We start from the raw sequence: 17,614 nt of genomic DNA on the forward strand, positions 1-17,614 counted from the left end.
TGAGGGTGTCACATGATACCTTGTTTGGGTTTTTTTCTGCTTTGTGTTAATGACTGACCATGTCTTTCATCCTTTGTCTGCATATTTTGCCATTTGTATAATTTATTTAACAAGTTTTTGCCCAATTTTTACAGGTGTGTCTTACTGTTGTGATATGAGTCATTTATAAATCGTAAATCCTCTTTTAGGATATATACTTGCAAATATTTTCTCCCAGTCTGTGGCTTGCTTTTGTTTCATTTTTAGATGATGTAGCTTACAGAACAACAGCTTTGAATTTGATGATGCCATTTGGCACTTCTGGCTATGTGTTTCTGTCCCCTGCCACCCCTGGTCCCCTGCCCCTGGGGTCTTTGTGTTGGGCCTCTGTGATACTAAACTGCGGCTGGTTATTTTCCTGGAGTTAGGGCTTTCCTGGGGAGTGAGCTTCAGGGCGAGTCCAAGTCAACTGATGTCAATGCCCCGTGCATGGGCTTTTCCAGGGAACCGTCAGCAGGTCAAGCAGTGGCAGGCTCTGGGGATGGAGTGTTTTGAGCAGCTGCCCCCAAGGTCAGAATGCCACCAACCCTGCTTTTCCTCGGGCTCAGCAATTCTTTCCTGAACAAACCCTCTTCAGTTTATGTGAAACCTTCAATTAACTTCCAGAGCTTCTGAAGAAGCTGATTTTGCCAGGATTTCTCATGCTGGTTTGGCAAAGCAGGTTCATGGACGTCACTAGTCTGACAATATACTATGTTCTTAAGGTCGAACCTGACTTGCTGCTGCCACTAACCTTCCTGAGGGACAAGGAACTTTCCATCCCCCAAAGGGTCTCTAGCACACTCCTAAGCTCACACTGGGCACTCAGGAGTGTGCTAGAGATCCTTGTGGTCAGACACTAGCAAGTGGCAGGAGTCAGAGCCAGTCCTGGCAGTGTCTTGTTTCTTCTTACTGTTGAGGACAATTCCACCCAGTGGTGGCCTGGCTGGTGTATTCACCAGGGACAAGCACCTGTCCTTCCTCCCTTGACTCAAGAATCAGCCTGCCGTGGGGCTGGGACATGGCTCAGGGGTAGAGTGCTTGCCTAGCATGCCCAAGTCCCTGCGTTCCACCCCCAGCACCAAGCCTGCCATTGACAGGTCTCTCCTGCACAGCAATAGCCTATTCAGTTTCACATAGTGCAAGATTTTTAGTAAGGGATGCTCTCAGATTTTATTTATTTATTTATTTATTTTTTTTGGAAAAAAACCCAAAACACTGCTTATTTCTCTACTGTTTGAAAAGTATTTTCACTTCAACTTTTGAGTGTTTTCTTTTTCACAAATCATCTCATGGCTTGCACAGCTTCTGATGGCCCTGCTGCCTTGCTCATTTATGTCCCTTAGATGTAACATCTCCATTTCCTGCAGTTGCCTTCTGTATTTTTTCTCAGGGGCTGACAGGATGTGTGCGGTGGGGTTCATCTGTGGACATGGCATTCTCTCAATTCCTTGTACCTGGGAGTTGTGACTTTTAAATTGTAGTAAATTATCAGACAATATCTTCAAACATTTCTTTCTCCTGTCTTGTGCCTCCCTGACTAGGATTTCTGTGCTACATACTTAGCACAGTTTGATATGGTCTCACAATTTTCAAATTCTTCATGAAATTTTTCACTTTTATCTTCCTGTGTTTTGGTCTTGCTTTAGAAGTATAAATTGTGTTGCTTACTTTTGAGTTTGCTGATTTTTTTTCAGGCTGCTAGTGACTCTCTCAGAGGATGTTCTCCTGCTCCGATGCCGTCTTTTTCATTCTAACATTATTGGACTGTTTTTATAGTTTTTCTTTGCTGGTATATCCCTATCCATTTTGCAATGTTGCCAGTCTTCTCAAAAAAGATTCTTCAAGATATAAGACAGGAAATCTAATTCCACTCCTTATGTAACTTCAAGGATTTTTTTGTTGTTGTTGTTTAAATGCAATTTTATTGAGATATCCCTGGCATAAAAACCTTGTACTCTATGTGCACACATGCCACGTGTAGCTGGTATACAAAAAGATGTTTTGATACAAGTCATGAAATGTCACAATACACCATCACCACAATGCTTATCATCTGCCTGCACGTGTGTGCAAGAAGATTAAATTAACATTCATCTCCCCAGCAAATTCCCAGTGTGCAGGGTGGTCACATAGCTATGCATTAGGCCTCTGGATAGTCACCTTACACACCTGAAGCTGCATCCTGTGTTAGCAGCCCCTTCCCCCTGCCCACTGACCTCAGGCCATGGAGATCTCTGTTCTCTCTGTTTTGCAAACTTGACTAGTTTAGATTCCACATATGTGGGATCATGCAGTATTTGCCTTTCTGTCTCCTGCTTGTTTTGCTTACATGATGTGGTCATTGTCCTCTTTGGTGTTTTGTGTCTCTCATGATTCTGTATTGAATATCAGGCACTGTATGGAATGTGGCAGAAGAGAAAATGGCAGTCGCTGTTGAGGCCTAGGAAGAGCCCTCCTCTTCATCTTGCTGGCCATGAGCGGGGTTGGGTGGCTCTGGTGAGGATCTGGATGGGTTTTTGGTGGTTTTCCCAGAGACCTTCACAGCCCTCAGGTCTCGCAGCCACCCCAAGTCTGCCCATTATCAGCTGTGTTTCACATTCATTAGCGTTTTAAAGCTTTTTTTTGGCGGGGGCGGGGAGTCCATTCACCTCTCTTTTCTTTCCCCTCTTTTCATTTACTTGTGAAAATAATTTCCATAATTAATCTTCAATTGCTTTTGAGAATAACAGTGGATTATTTTTTCCAAGCCTGGCATTTTCTTTCACATGCCCTACAGTCCTTCCTCTGTTGCGATTCACTCTCCGCCAGGCTCCCTCCATGTCTTAGAACTGTGGGCTTTTTCTTCTAAGAACCATGAGGGGTCCTGACTAGGAGCCACATAAAGACCCGTCATGGAGACTAGGACTGTCTGTATGTCTGTTGAGAAGCTGTCTTTCATCTTTACAAATGTGGTGGAGCTATTCAGATCACTCTCAAGTCATGGCACACTTAGTGTCATACAGTGTTCAAGGAGTTATTTTGTCCCTGGTCCAGTTATAAGCACAAGGGCTGAAAAATAACTGACCATACAAAGGTCTTTATTTACTTATTTCCCCATGATTCTGCATATGATGGTCGCACAACATGCTTGAGTTGTACTGCAGCTGAGGAGTCATTGACATGTGATGAAATATGTAGATCACAGCAGTTGATCACTACAAACACACAGGTAGCCGGTCCCCACCAGGATGAGAAACACTTAGGCAAGCGTCCTGCCTGCTGTCTCCCTCCAAATCCTGAGCTCCAGCACCACCCTGCTTCGCCACCTCAGCTGGATTCTTTTTCATCATAAAGCACTTCTGAGGGTACCCTGTGCTGGGTGAATCAGGAGGTTATGATTTGGGCTGTGAATGGCATTCTGCTATGTAGATCTACAAAGCTGAGCAATGGTCCACCTCGTCATTGGCATTAGAGATATTCCCAGTTGGTATTTTGTTATTGTAACTGAAGTTGCTACAAATGTCCTCATCAGGTTTCCTTGGCCTGTGTGTGACATAAACATGTGTTACTATATATTTACATATGAATAGTTTCCCTTGTATTCATACTAAGTTGATGAATTGCATATAGAATTATAGAATATATGTACAATTTTTTAGAAATTAGCAATGTAAGACAGCTTTAGCTGATCCACATTTTCACTAACTTTGGTGTTTTTCAGACTTTAAAATTTTGGTTGTTCTAGAAATTAAGTAGAGCTAAGTCACTGTAGTTTCTACATGAATTTTTCCTTTTTTCTCTTTTTGCAGTGCTGGGGTGGAGCCCAGGGCCTCATGCCCACAGGCGAGCTCCACCACTGAGTTATGCTCCATCCCCAATAGCCATTTTCTTCTGCCCGTTTAAAAAATTAGATTGTCTTTTATGCTGGAGCGATAGCAGAATTACCTATCTGTATATGATTTGTTAGGAGATGTACTGCAATTTTTTCTCCCAATTTATGTTTGCCCATTTTGTAACTATATCTTTCATCTGCAGAAATATTTTTAAATGTTTTATAAAGAACAATTATTTTATTATTTTACTTTAAACAATTTTGAAACATGATTAAGAAGTCTTTGTTAAATCCAAAATAGATTCTATTTTTCATTTCTAGGTTCCTCTTTAAAGCTTTACTCTTTTAATTTTAACCCTTGGGTCTGTGATCTCTCTAGAAATCAAATAGTGAGTTATTTTAGTTCCAGCCTTAATAATGAAAAATGGAATTTCACTATTTGCAAAGTGCTGTATTTAGGAGGAATATTTAGATACATTAAAATGTTTAACGGAACCTAAAAAGACAATTCTGCATATTGAATTATTTTTTTTAATCTGAAAAACTGATTTTGATTAGCAATAATATTTTGAAGGCAGGACAGAACATGAAGCCTGCTCTGTATAGGAATCGATGGCATTACTGCTTTCTTGGAGTGGGAAGATAATTTCCCTAGTGGACTTTAAAGCTTTTGGGTTCTTATTTCCCATCAGGAAAGGCCTAGTGTCCTGATCATCTTGAGTAAGCTTGTCCAACATAAACACTGAAACCCAGGTCATATTTTATTCTAATTTTTTTTATCTATGAAAAAAAAAATCTAAAAACAAAGAGCAGAGAGATTTCCATAACACATCTGACTTTTACAATCCACAGAGATCATTGATGAGTGCTAAAAATTTGAATACAAAAAAATTCATATATTCTGTAGTGTTTGTCCAGCCAGGACACAGTGGGGAGAACTGGATAGTGGCCTCTAGAAATCACAGGCCTAGTTGTTAGTTGTGCTCCATTAACATACCTTGGACTTATCCAATAAGTAGGTTTGGGGCTACCTCACCTCGAGATCCTCTGAAAAATAGTGGCATAAACAAAATACCCAATTAAAAGTAAAAGAATAATAAAGAGAAATGCAGCATGATTTCCTCGGGCCTCCTGAGCAGCCCTTCCTCCAGGAGTCAGCCAGCCTTGCACTCTCCGACCTGCAAATGCTTCCTTCCCCAGACCATGGCAAGGATTCCCAGGCTCCAGGGCCTGGACTCTCAAGCATCATTCCAACAGCAAAGGACCCAGAGAACACCTGTGGTGAGGCTGACTGGCTCTCCACAAACCCTCCAGCCCTGTGCATGAGAGGGAAGCAGATGAAGACCCTCTCAGCTGCCAACTTGAGGAGACCTCAGGGCAGATGGGTTTGGAGGGTGGGTTCACCCTCATGGAAGTCTATCACAACAAGGGGGTAACCAAACACCTCTGTTTTGACCGGCTCAGCTATCAGCCCAGCAGAGACATGGCAGAGCCCCAGATGCCTCCTCTGTCTTTCCAAGTTAGTTCTTAGACTTGTTGTGGCTCAAAGTGAGACAAGATAGAAGAAACTGTAAGTCTAACCTTAAGAGCCCCATCCCACCTATGGGCCCCAGCCTATTTTCCTCCTGATGTGGATTCCTGAGAAGCCCATGAGCCTTGGAGCACTGTGAGTCTAGTTACTAATGCCTGCAGGCTCTGCCAGAACAGAGCCAAAGGGGAGATGTTGGAGGAGCCACGATGTGGGTACCTTCCAAACCTTATCGCCTGGATGACATCCACCTAGATATCCCTAAGAGAACCACAGCACCGTGACAGCCCTGTGCTCCCTGAGGAAGAGAACTGGGCCCACCAGGTGATGCCACCCACACATTTGACATGGTCACTAAGCACAAAGTTTCCCTTAAAAGAAGAGCCCAAGGTCCTGAAAGCACTTATTCTCGAGATAGCATCCACTTTCAGGCTGCCCAAGTGCACATTCCTTGTTTCCTAAATAAATCTCTGCTGTGCCTGTTTTTGACACATCCTGGATTTCTTTTCTGTAAGGTATGTCCAGACCCTGCAAGGGCCTCTCTTCTGGGAAACTTCCTAAGACTCCTCGCTGGTGCTAAAAGATGTTCCCAAGGAAGCTGAGATGTCCAGTATCTGTTTGCAGCCATTTCGATTTATTTAATTGACAAGCTGTCTCGTTCTCTTATTCGGAAGCTTGCTCTAACTCCATTTCATACCATTGTTCCAACCGCTGTTTATTTTTTCAAAAAGAATTAAAGACTGATTTTTTTCTTCCTCCCCTTCTTTTTCTGACCCTTGATTTCCTGACAACTGTATCTTGAGGTTTAGAGTGGCCATTTATTTTCATGACTGTATTGAGTGTGCCCATTGGTTTCCTACCTCAGGACACATTCTGTGATGTTTTCTCTTGGCCAGAAGCAAGATGTGAATGTTTTCCTGGTCACTGAATAGATGGATTTCCATCCTGCTAAACAGAATCTCATCCGTGCTTTCTCTATTCTTCTTGAGTAAAATGGCAGTTTAGTCTATATCTGTTTTTAAGGAATCTTCTTTTCACGAATGCCCACACCAGTTTCATATTTGAGTCTAGTGAGTGAAATGTTTTCCACAAAACGTTTATGTGACTAGGTGTTTTAAGTGGGCCCTTTCCCCTCAGGAGTGGACTCTATAATTTCCCACTTGGATTTTTAGCTCCTATGTATTTAAAACAAAAATTTTTTGTGGTTCACTTATATTCCCCAATTTTTGCAAAATTCATGTGAATCTTTTTCACTGAATGTTAATATATTTTTTTAAAAAATCTGCCATGCAATGTTGATTTAAGATGTGTCAATGAGAAAACAAAGACTAGAGAAAATGAGGATTCAGTTACTTTGTATCCATAACAGTAGGGTGAAGCAGAGAAGGGCCCTGGGAATTCAATCGGGATGTGGCAAGGCTGGTTCCATGGAGCCCAACTCCTGTCTCATCCAAGCAAATGTCAGTTAAAGGAGAGAAACCATGTATGTTTCAAAAAGCCTCCCAGAAGTCAAAAACAAAACAATAAACAACTCTCCCCCAAACAAAACAACAACAAGTGTTGGCATAAATGTGTAAAAAAACAATGGGTGGAGCACATCACCAATAATGGTGGCCACATTCACTCACCTGTCAAAGAAGAGTTCTCAGGCCCAGAGTAAGACTTGTCCATGCACCTGACTGATGTCAAAGTATAGGAAAATTAACCATCAAACTCCTCCCAGTTCTAAACATCTGTTTGTCCTGAGCTGGCAGATAAAGTCCTTGGTGGAGAACTCGGCGCACTGGTAATGAGCGAGTACCAGGTAGTGCACGACTGCTGACCCAGTGCTGCAGCAGTACTACAGGGGCCATGCCAGGTGCTCATCCTGGCTTACACACAAGCTGCACTAACTCTTCAGGCCACTTCCATGTGCTTAGAAGAGGACCCTGTCCCCTGTCCCCTCACACCAGGCTTCAACAAATAAATCCTTAATAAATCACCCTCTGTTGCTGAACAAGCTCATAGCTCCAGCTGTTTGAAAACCAGAAGGCACATCAGTGAATTCAAATATAACACACTATTTCAAGTCCTGGGAGTCCCCAGCCCCATGTCCTGGCAGACCCACTTGATGCTGTCATCACTGTCAAACAGGATGGAGTTGGTGTACTGGCCCCCATCCTCGGGGAGGATAGTGGTGTAGGAAGTAAACTTGACCCTCTTCGTCTTGGGGCTAGAAGAGTTTACAGGTGCGTTTTTCATCTCTTTCTCATAGACATAGTCAGAAGGTCTGAGCAGCTGACTGTGGAAGGGCTTCTGGGAACCTTTGTTCAGCAGGAAGTTCCTCTCCTGGAACTGCAGCCCCCTGTCTATCATGGTCGTGCACTCCTCTGAGGGGAGCATATGTCCACTGGGTTCTCCAAAAGCTCCACCTCGTTCCCAAGCCAGACCCAGTCGTGGGAGTGGGGGATGTTGCCCTGCTTGCTCACTGCAAGCCTTTTGTGTCTGTACTTCCAGGCAAACGCCACGCAGTTGATCAGGAAGACCAGGATGGCCAGGCAGAAGACACAGAACAGGGTGTACATGCCAATCTCCAAGTCCATCAAGCCCCTTGAGGCCACTGTAAGGTCACTAGGGTTACTGGATTCTGGAAACTTCCCCTGGGTAGGGAAGCTGGTGAAGGCGTCTGCACCACCACTCTTGAGCAGCTTCTTGTCCTTCCCCTCACCAGGCAGTGGCAGGGCTGTGCTCCTGTTGGTCCTGTCCTCTAGGCCAGCGGGGCCCCCAAACTGGAGCCATTCCTGGATCGCTCACTCCTGTCTCCCTTCCTGCTCTATGGAATTGCTCAGGTGATCTTTGTATTCCTGGTTCATGCCCTCTATGTCATTGCTGCCTCCTCAGTGCTCCTCCTCATTGCCCGGTGCAAACATGACCTTCATGCTTCCTTTACCCACAGTAAGAACACTCTTCCTCTTGGTCTTCTGGCAAGGCTCTCTGATCATCATCTCCAACTTGATCAGGGGCCCTCTGCAACCACAACCAGCCACTGGGACTGCAGGTTTGGCTGGACAGACACCACCATTTCATCCAATGACCAGACAGTTATCGAAAAATCCTTGGGATCATAAATGTCTAAGTGTTACTGAATTGAACAAAATTCCAATAAAAAAATCAAAATATTTGTTGTGATAACTCTTCTTCACATTTGCAAATTTTATCACAGAAATGTTAATTCCAAAGCATTCTTTAAGTGTATATAATTAGAAAAAATAAGCCCCAGTGCTCTGTAACCTTAATCCATACTTGAGATACATTGGACTGTCATTAATAATGATCTACATCCCAGTAACATGACAAACAAAACAGTTTAAGAAGGGCAGGAAAGTACACATCAGTTTATTTCATGTACTACAACTAAATTTTGCTGTGACCCTTCTTAAAGCTTTTTGAAAAATTAGGCCATGCATCCAAGTCATTTCCAAGGGCAACTAATCAGCCATCACCCAAGATATCATTTGAACTATGATACATTAGAAATTCAATGCAGATAAAGCCACACAGTGCTGGATGAAGGTACTTGGGGGAAAATGCATTATAATCCCATCCCACTAGAGAGACACAATGCCCCTGATATCTTCTTAAAGTGATTCACTAAAACTCTGAAAATGTGTGAAAGTTTTAGAATTGTCCATAATTACAGTAAGTAGACAGCAATTTGGTGCCTACTGAAATGGAATTTCTAAGTGTCAAAAGCTGCCTGCTTTCATAAAAATGGAAAAATACAATTCTCTGTCATAGTCTATGGTAGACAGTCAATTGCACAGATGAACTTGCTGCCGAGCAAATGGCACAGGGACCTGTGATGGACATTTAATGAGCGTCTGAGAAGAAGTGTTCCCCATGCATTGGGTTCAGACTCGGGAAGAGGCAGGGAGACATGTTGGGGTGCCATCTCAGCTGCACATGCCCACTGATGATCACCTTTGGGACATGAAGATTGAGAGGGACAAGCTCTCTCCATTAGCCAGGGTCTTAGAGGTCTCTGGGAACCTCATCTCTTTAGGAACTTGAAGAACCTCCCAGGGAACCATTCTCTTATCTCTGGTGGAGACTAGAGAAGAGAGTGAGAAGGGAGAAGCAGTCTATGCCTGGCATTTGCTGTGGACCAGCCACACTGGAAATTCACTGTCTTTTTGGTGAAGATGGAGCTAGACAGATGGAGGATATTCTAAAGTGACACCAAGAACTCTTGTCTCTGCTCATTAAGGTGCCACCAAGTAAAAATCACCAAAGGTGAAATAGGTGTAAGAAAAATGAACCTCTAAATTACAAGCATGTTTTATTTTTAATTTCAATTTTATCACAATCACTTAAAACACTGTAATTAATGTTTACACCAAAATATTTCCTAATTTACTTTCAAAAGAAAAAGTTTGCTGAAATGATTTTTAAAGCTTTCAATAATTGCTTGATTTCACCTTCCAATTAAAGCATTCCTAAAAAGAACAACTTATAGCATTTTTTTCTTTGACTCAAAGAATAAATTGATTTTAAAGAGTAGTAACTGTGTATGCTTTAAAAGAGATTTTGGTTGATTTAGCAGGAAAGATTATTTCAAAAATGATGCAGATCTTGGTGCTGAGTATTCAGTGTAAAGAATCATGACATTAAAAAATTAATCTTTGTTCAGAGAGCGATGCAAAGATAGGAAAGCTCTTGAGAAGATGGTTACATCATTCCCTCTACCCCATAACCCTCCAAGTATGGCCTCCACGTTCATGCACAGAGGTGGGCAGTCCCTATGACAGATCTGAGGGCCCCAGGAAAGTACAGCAGGAAAGGAGGTTTTATGGCCTAAAACTATCAATTCGTCCAATTTACCTTCTATTTGCAATTTAGTTCTAGAGGACATATTGCATTAAAGCTGCATGTATTAAACAGACATTAGAAAACACTCAATGTAGACTAACACTTTACAGTGAGAATTTATAGTTTCAATGAGAATATCTGTTGCTCAATTTCCAAAATATCATTCCATCAGTATTAGCTAGAAAACACTTAACACAGGTGCATGAGGAAAGATACAAGATCTGGTAATTTCATATTTTCAGCAAGAAATCATTTTTTCCATTTTTTAAAAATGTTATTAACAACTGCCCATGACCAATACAGTTAAAGATTTCAATTCCAAGTTCAGAAAATAAAATCCTCACAGTTTCCCTGTCTTCAATTAGTAACACAGAAAGTGGAGGCTTATATTCATAGGAAAATAGCTTTATTCATTTTTCAGCTTAGCTTTTTCTACGAAAAGAGGTCACATTGATGATGTTCATTTATTTTTTCTCAGCATCATCTTGTGAGATAGAAAAATGCAGATCACTGTTTTCATCTCACAGACAATGACATGCTTGGAGAGGTTAGGGTTCCTGCCTGTGCTACCCATACACCAAATGGCCTCGGAGAACCTTCCACTCCCCAATCTTTCAGTCCCCACCTTCAGCTACCTGAGGCACCATGACATTCCTGAATGGTACTCATTTCCCTTGAGTCCAAGGAGCTTTGGGAATGTGACTGGATGCCACAGTCCACATTCCGTGGGCAGCTGAGTGCCTCTAATGTCTTCTCATCTCTGTGGCTGCACATCAGATACTATGGCTCCTTCTCAAAATCAGGATCCTCCTAACTTGAGAGGCTCCAGTGAAATCCAGGACACAGGGTTGTCTTGGTGTTTCCTCCTGTTGCAGATATTAGCCTCCACTCAAAGTCTTACTGGACACCTCTTGGTGACCATAACTGCTCCCCAGGGAAGTGAGGCAAATGCTGGCTGTGGACAGGAGGGCAAAAGAGACCTCAGTGCGGGGCTTCCTCATCCTCCAAGAAGGGGCAGCAGACACCAGATCCTCCTCATTCCAACTCCATCTTGGTTTGGGAATCAAGGTTGGAGGCAAAGCTCAGACCCAGCAGGGAGCGCTGGAACCCCAGGCCCTGGCCTGTCTCCTCCTGGGCAAGGAGCCTGCCTAGGGGGTCACATGGCTGCTTGGGGTGGGCATGGAGCCAGGGAGCTGAACATACTCCAGGCCCAACCCCTTCCTTACCTGGTGCGTCACAGAAGCCATGGGCCCAAACCTGCAAAACAGTGACTAAGTCTAAAGTCATTTATGATGTCACTGTGAGAGTGAAGAGAGCTAATTCATGCAAAACGTCACTGAGAGCATTCCAGGTTGAGGAAAATATCAAGACCTTCCCTGTCCCCTGCCTGTAGTCACCTTTGAATGTCCCCAGACAAAACATCCATGGAATGCTGGCTTCTTCTGGGAGTGGCTGGTTCAGGGGAACTTGGTGAACTCTCTTATCTCCAGGTGCACATCCTCTGGGGGTCTCGCCCATCCTTGGGGGGATGAAGCCAGGCTAAGTCCTGAGGGCTGTTAGAGCAGAGTCTTCTGTGTTCTATTTGCTGGTATTTAAAGAGACCCACTGGAAGCAAGAGCTTTGGAGCCTCAGTGGTGGAGAGGGTGCTCTGCCAGGACTTCCCAGTCTGGACCCTAAGAAGAAGGTCGCACAGCTACCTGGCTTCAGGAATTGGTGCTTCACCAACCTGGTGGGGTATTCTCTTTCCCCTCTCTCCTTCCACTGTGCTTCCATGTTATTGCTGAAGTCAACGCTGCTGTGTATAAGGAGAGTCTTTACTGCCTAACTAAGCAGCTTCAATGTTCCAGACATCTTAGAGCAGGCCCATGGGCACTCCCCATGTTGGCTCACGGCCCCCATTGGATGCTCTGCTCACACAGCCTGGCTCTGTTCTCTCCCACTCCTATTATTATTATGGTTCTTTTTGATCTGAGGAGCTTCCTAACAGGGAAGATGGGCAGGGTGGCCATCAGCCCAGCCAGGCACTCTCAGATTCCAACACCAGAAGCTAAGGACTTTATTTATAGAGATAAGCTCCTTAGCCTCTCATTCAGTCTTTGATCCCAAGACTGGAGAACAAAGGTGGCCACACACATACACCTCCATTTGCACTTCTATTCTTTCTGGAAAACCAGAACCTCAGCCCCCAAGCCACCCTGTTCCCCACTCTGGTTAAGCCCACACACTGAGGAATCTGCTGACTCAAACATTCCATTTCTTGAGCCCACACCATTTCTAAAGTCAAGTGTGTGTGTTGGGGGTGGGGCACCAATCACTTAGCTCTTCATGGTGCTTAGAGAAGTTTTAACTTTATTTTCTCCTCTCCACCTTCAGAGTGTTTGCAATGGGGCTCTCAAGAGTCTCTCTGAAATATAAGTTGTGGGAATACCATTATAAAAAGTAAGTTGCTGGTGCTAAAAAATTTTTAGGACAATGCTGGGGAGCAAGAGATTACAGGTTCACTTCTAGAATGACCTCCAAAGCAATGGGCCAGCTGCTGTCCAAGTGGGGGTGCCATCATAGTTTCACAGGTCAGCAAGGAGGTCACGTGCCACACCAGCCTGCATACCCCTGCAGCTTCGGAGACCACACCTGCACGGGCTCCTTGCCCCCTCCTATTGGCAAAGGACTTAGCCTGGGTATTGGAGAGGGTGCAGGTTCTGGGTTCGTGGTGTGCCTGTTGCTCAGCAACATCTCACCACCACTTGTCTCCACATGAATCCTGAAGCATGTCACCTAACACAGCTTCTCCTGTCTCACATTCAGAACCTGGTCCTGGAACACAAAGGGGATCTCTCAGGCCCTGTAGGTCCAGGTGCTCAGGGATTCTCCAGTATCCAGCAATCCACACCTGGCCTCAAGGATCTTCGAGGTTTCTGTTGGTTCTCCACTGAGAAGCTACTCTGATCCTCAGCTTTTGTCCTTTCCTCTGACTATGGAAGACACAGTGATGGCCACAGATTTTCTCACACAGTGAGAAGAGAGGAGGCTCCTGATTGGTTCCACAGTTCAGGGATGTCACTTCTGATCTCTGCATTTTGTCATCCTGAGAACTTTTGCTGTCTTTTTGAACTTGTGGCCTCTGGCTGCAAGACACAGCCACAGAGCTCTGGTGCATAACCTTGTCCTGGTGCCTTGTCCTCTCAGACCCCAGAGGCAGACTCATGGCCAAGGCTCACAATTTCAACCAGAAAACACTTCCCTGAGCCTCCCTGAGCCTCCCTTGAGTCCCATTTGCTAACTGGGTGCCAAGTTCACATCTGCAGACTGGATCATGTGGACTTCCTTCCTTGTGAGAAGGCAAATCCAGGTTTTGGTGGGCAAGAAGTGAGGTTGAGAAGAATATAAAATATAGTATCAAACAGGCCGTGTAGAGCCTACCTGGCCTCCAGACCGAAGAGGTACGTGGAGAACCTTGCATTCCATCTCCACATCCAGCCTCCAAGGGCAGGTGGTGTTCGCACAGGGACTCCACGTGGAACAGTTTTTCAGGGATTTAGGACTAAGTTGGAGTTGGAGCTAGCCACAAGTTCTTCCCAGGGTTTCAGTTCAACAAGGCCATTCTTGATCCCTTGGTTGATTCTGAAGATCTCTCTGGTGGGGTGGACCTCCACTCAGCCTGTGGACTCTGGAGCCTTGACCTCTCAGACCCCAGTCCCTTCCCTGTTATTGGCCTTGGTGCACTCGACTTACACACCATGGTGGAGGTCACCAGGACGTCTTTGTGCATACACACAGAGTGACTGGCCTGTGGTACCAGGAACCTCCTCTTTCCCTCTCCCCCTCCTCACAGTCACCTGCATCTATGTCTGATGCTTCCCATGTTCATAAGATCCCCCTTCTTTCCTTGTTTCTTTGCCCTCCCATCTATATGAGAGGAAACGTATAACCCTTGACTGTCCAAGGCTGTGGTTTCACTTAGTGTAATGCTTTGGGTTCTATCCATTTACCAACAAAAGACACATTTCCTTCTTCTTGGTGTTTGAGTACAACTCCATTGTCTCTATACACCACATTTTCTTTATCCATTTGTCTGTTGGTGGGCACCCAGTCTGGGTCCACAGGTCAGCCATGGTGAACTGTGCTGCTGTAAATAAACACGTGTATCCACATCCCAACACAGTGCGCTGACTCTAACTCTTCTGCATGCTTATTGAGGAGCTGGACAGCTGGATCATATGGTGGCTCCATTCCTAGTCTTCTGAGGAATGTCCTCAAAATGGTTGTAGTAATTTACAGTCCACCAACAGGGTGTTGGTGTTCCTTTTTTCCTCCAATCTTGTGAATGTTTATTAAAATTTGTATTCTTGATGACTGTCATTCTAACTGGAAGGTAATTTTGAGAAGTATCAGCTCAGATGAAGTGTGATCACTTTTATTTTAATAATCCTTGCCAAGCATCAGACGACTGTCAGTGAGGGTTTGTTTCTGGGTCTTCTGGTGTATTCCATTGGTCTGCATGGCTGGTTTTAGGCTGCACCGTGTTTTTGGTTACTAAGGCTCTGCAGTGAGTGTGAACCTCTAGTGCTCAGGACTGCATTGGCTCTTCTGGGTTTTTTATTCTCCATATGAATTTCAGGACTGTTTCTTCTAGTTCTGTGAAGAATGTCATTGGTATCTTGAAAGGACTGCTTTGAATCTGCAGATCACATTTGGTAACATAGCCCTGTTAACCGTATTAATTCTGCCTTTCCAAGAGAGGGAGCTCTTTTTGAACTTCTACCTCTCTCTTCTCAGCTCTGGGAAATGCCAGGCTCTGCTGGGATTCCCTACCTGTGCTGGGCCCTGAAACATTCTCCAAGAAGTGCACTAGGACATGGGTCAGAGAGCCCAATTAATGTGCTTTCCCTGGTCCAATGGTCAGCACAGGACCCTGCCTACAGCAATGTCTAAAAAACATTGTTTTATGTACTTGGTCCACTTTTAAGTTGTTGCCTTTGGGATGTAAATTTTGGTTCCTGTTATTCCATCTTGGCCAGATACGGATCACATTTCATGAGTTCTTTCATTTCAAGCATTTTATGCCTGACTTTCAGAGATTAAAAAATAGCACCAACACATGTTAGCTTAGGACAGGATCCAGGCAATGCTAATGCATCAAACGATGGCCCAGAAGGGATTAAGACCTCTTTGCCTGGTTAAAGCTGGACATATGGAGCTAGGCAGCTTTCTCCACCTCTGGATTCACTGAACCATGGGCACACATGCTGGAAAAAGCTTAGGTATTCCAGAGAGATTTGCATAGGAAATTAATCACAGGAATACGGAGATCTAAAGGATTGCTTTCCAGACTTCTGTGGAAGAGAAGGACCAAGTCAGAAACACCTGCTGGGAGCTTGGTAATGTTGGCCCCAGCCAAGACACTGAATTTCCAAATTTACACTCTAGTGAGTACTTCCATAAAGACTCAGCAATTGAAAGAAGAGCCAGTCTCCAATGGCTCCTGGAGGCAGGCTTGGTGCCCAAGGACCCAGAGTATCAAGAAATAAGTCCATGGAATGTGTTCTCTTATTTGACTTTGAGTTTATTCCACCGTGGGGAAGGTTATCTGCAACTTCTGGGAATAAAATTCTTGTCCTGAACAACGTGAGAAGTAAAACCCACAACACTCACCAGTGTTATGGAGAATTATTATTGTTCCATACTTTCAATATCCCATATGAGAAATCTAGATTTACACCAGTAATAAATCACCATAACCCTGATGATTGTGTGCAGGTAGAATTTAACTAACAGTAGTGTAACACAGGAATAATCTTCAAGACCATTATATGCACAGAGTATTCTATGAAGTGCTGGTAGAAACAGATAAGCAGGAGCTAAAAACAAAAGCCTCTGTAGGGACAGAACAGGAAACATCAATCAGAGAAGCAGATGCGGTGCTATTTAATTGAGAGTATTGGGATTCCACATATTAGTCCCACCAACAGTGTTCCCTTGCCCAGGACATCGAAAAAACAGTTCCTCTCCTTTAAGTCCCCAAGATCTCCATGTGGCCATCAACCTGCTGCCTGAGACTAGATTGGGAATTTCTTGACTCCCTTATATATCCCCCTATTCTTACAATAATTATTAAAATTGAAACAATCAAAATTGATCCAAACTAATACTTCTCATAAGAATTTCACAAATAGTAATTTTCTAGTTGTAGTATTTTAAGTGTTTTGCACTATTTCTTTCTTTATAACAGTAATTTAGACTCTTATCACTCCTAATTAGAGATTGTCTAATTTCCTGATGGCCAGGTATGACTAATTCTCCATTTGTTCTTATTTGTGTTGTGTATATGTAAGTTGTACCACATGATCTTTTGATGCAAATGTACACAGTGACTATGCAGTCAAGCAAATTAACAGATCTGTCACCTCACCTGGTTGTCTTTCTTTCCTTCAAATATCAAGAATACTAAAATATTACCTCTCAGCACATTTCTAGCATGGAATACAATGTCATTAATTATAGTCCTCATGTTATACGTTAGATTTCTGGAGTACATTTCTAGCCTTTTGTTACTATCAGGGACTTTGTGGTTTCAGTACTAATTTGTGTATCCCTTTCTCTTTCTGGCATCCTCCATAAAGGTCTTATGTTCTGGGAACATCCTTACACACAGGAGTCCTCTAATGTGGCACCCGGGGGCAGCTTCTTTCCCCTCCAAGGACATGTGGCCATGGCTGCTCCTTTCCTCTTCTGGCTGCTGCCTGTTGGTCATCTGCACTCATGCCCAGCTTCCTTCTAAGGTAATGAATCCTCAGGGATCTGGGACAACAAATGGACTCCAGCTCTCACTCCTTGTGAATGACCACTTGGGCTGGGTTCTCTTGATCTATTTATGTTAAGGTCAGTAAGCAGGAAGACCATTCTGGGATTAGAATCAGAATTAGATTAGATGTGATTGGCTTCAACCCTGAGCTGATTGCATCTGCTAATCCTGGCTATGAACAACATGCTGTGCTCAGGTTTCCACAGCCCCTCCTTCTTGATCACTGCTTCACATTTGTTAGACTCTCCATGGAGTCCTGTCTCCCCTGGTGGTTCCTTGGCAGCCTCTGAATCAGAACATGTCAAGCTAGAAATCCATTGCCTTAGAATTTTAGCAATGTCTTTGCAAAGTCTTTGGATGGTAAGACCTGGTTTGCATCCCACTTTTTTTGATCACTTTGGTCAGAGACCTGAAGTGCTGACTGGCCAGACTGGACCCATCTCCACAAGGACAGTGGAAGGTTTGTTCCCAATGAGAAATTTGGCTAGAGAGGGGGATGACATGAGACTAGACAGCAAATATCACTTTTCCAAGTCTAATCATTCTGAACAAGCCATCAGACAGGGGAGAAGCTGCCGGCAAAGAGCAAGTGCCCATGTCTACA

The 17,614-nt window shown here is 43.9% G+C and overlaps 1 pseudogene; it reads right to left on the reverse strand.

Annotated features, from left to right (window-relative positions):
• Positions 1-7,424: 7,424 nt before the first annotated feature.
• LOC114080873 (transmembrane protein 132B-like) lies at positions 7,425-10,855 on the reverse strand (annotated as a pseudogene).
• Positions 10,856-17,614: the final 6,759 nt, after the last annotated feature.

The sequence above is a fragment of the Marmota flaviventris genome, chromosome 1 (genome assembly GCF_047511675.1).
Source record: "Marmota flaviventris isolate mMarFla1 chromosome 1, mMarFla1.hap1, whole genome shotgun sequence".
Classification (NCBI taxonomy): domain Eukaryota; kingdom Metazoa; phylum Chordata; class Mammalia; order Rodentia; family Sciuridae; genus Marmota; species Marmota flaviventris.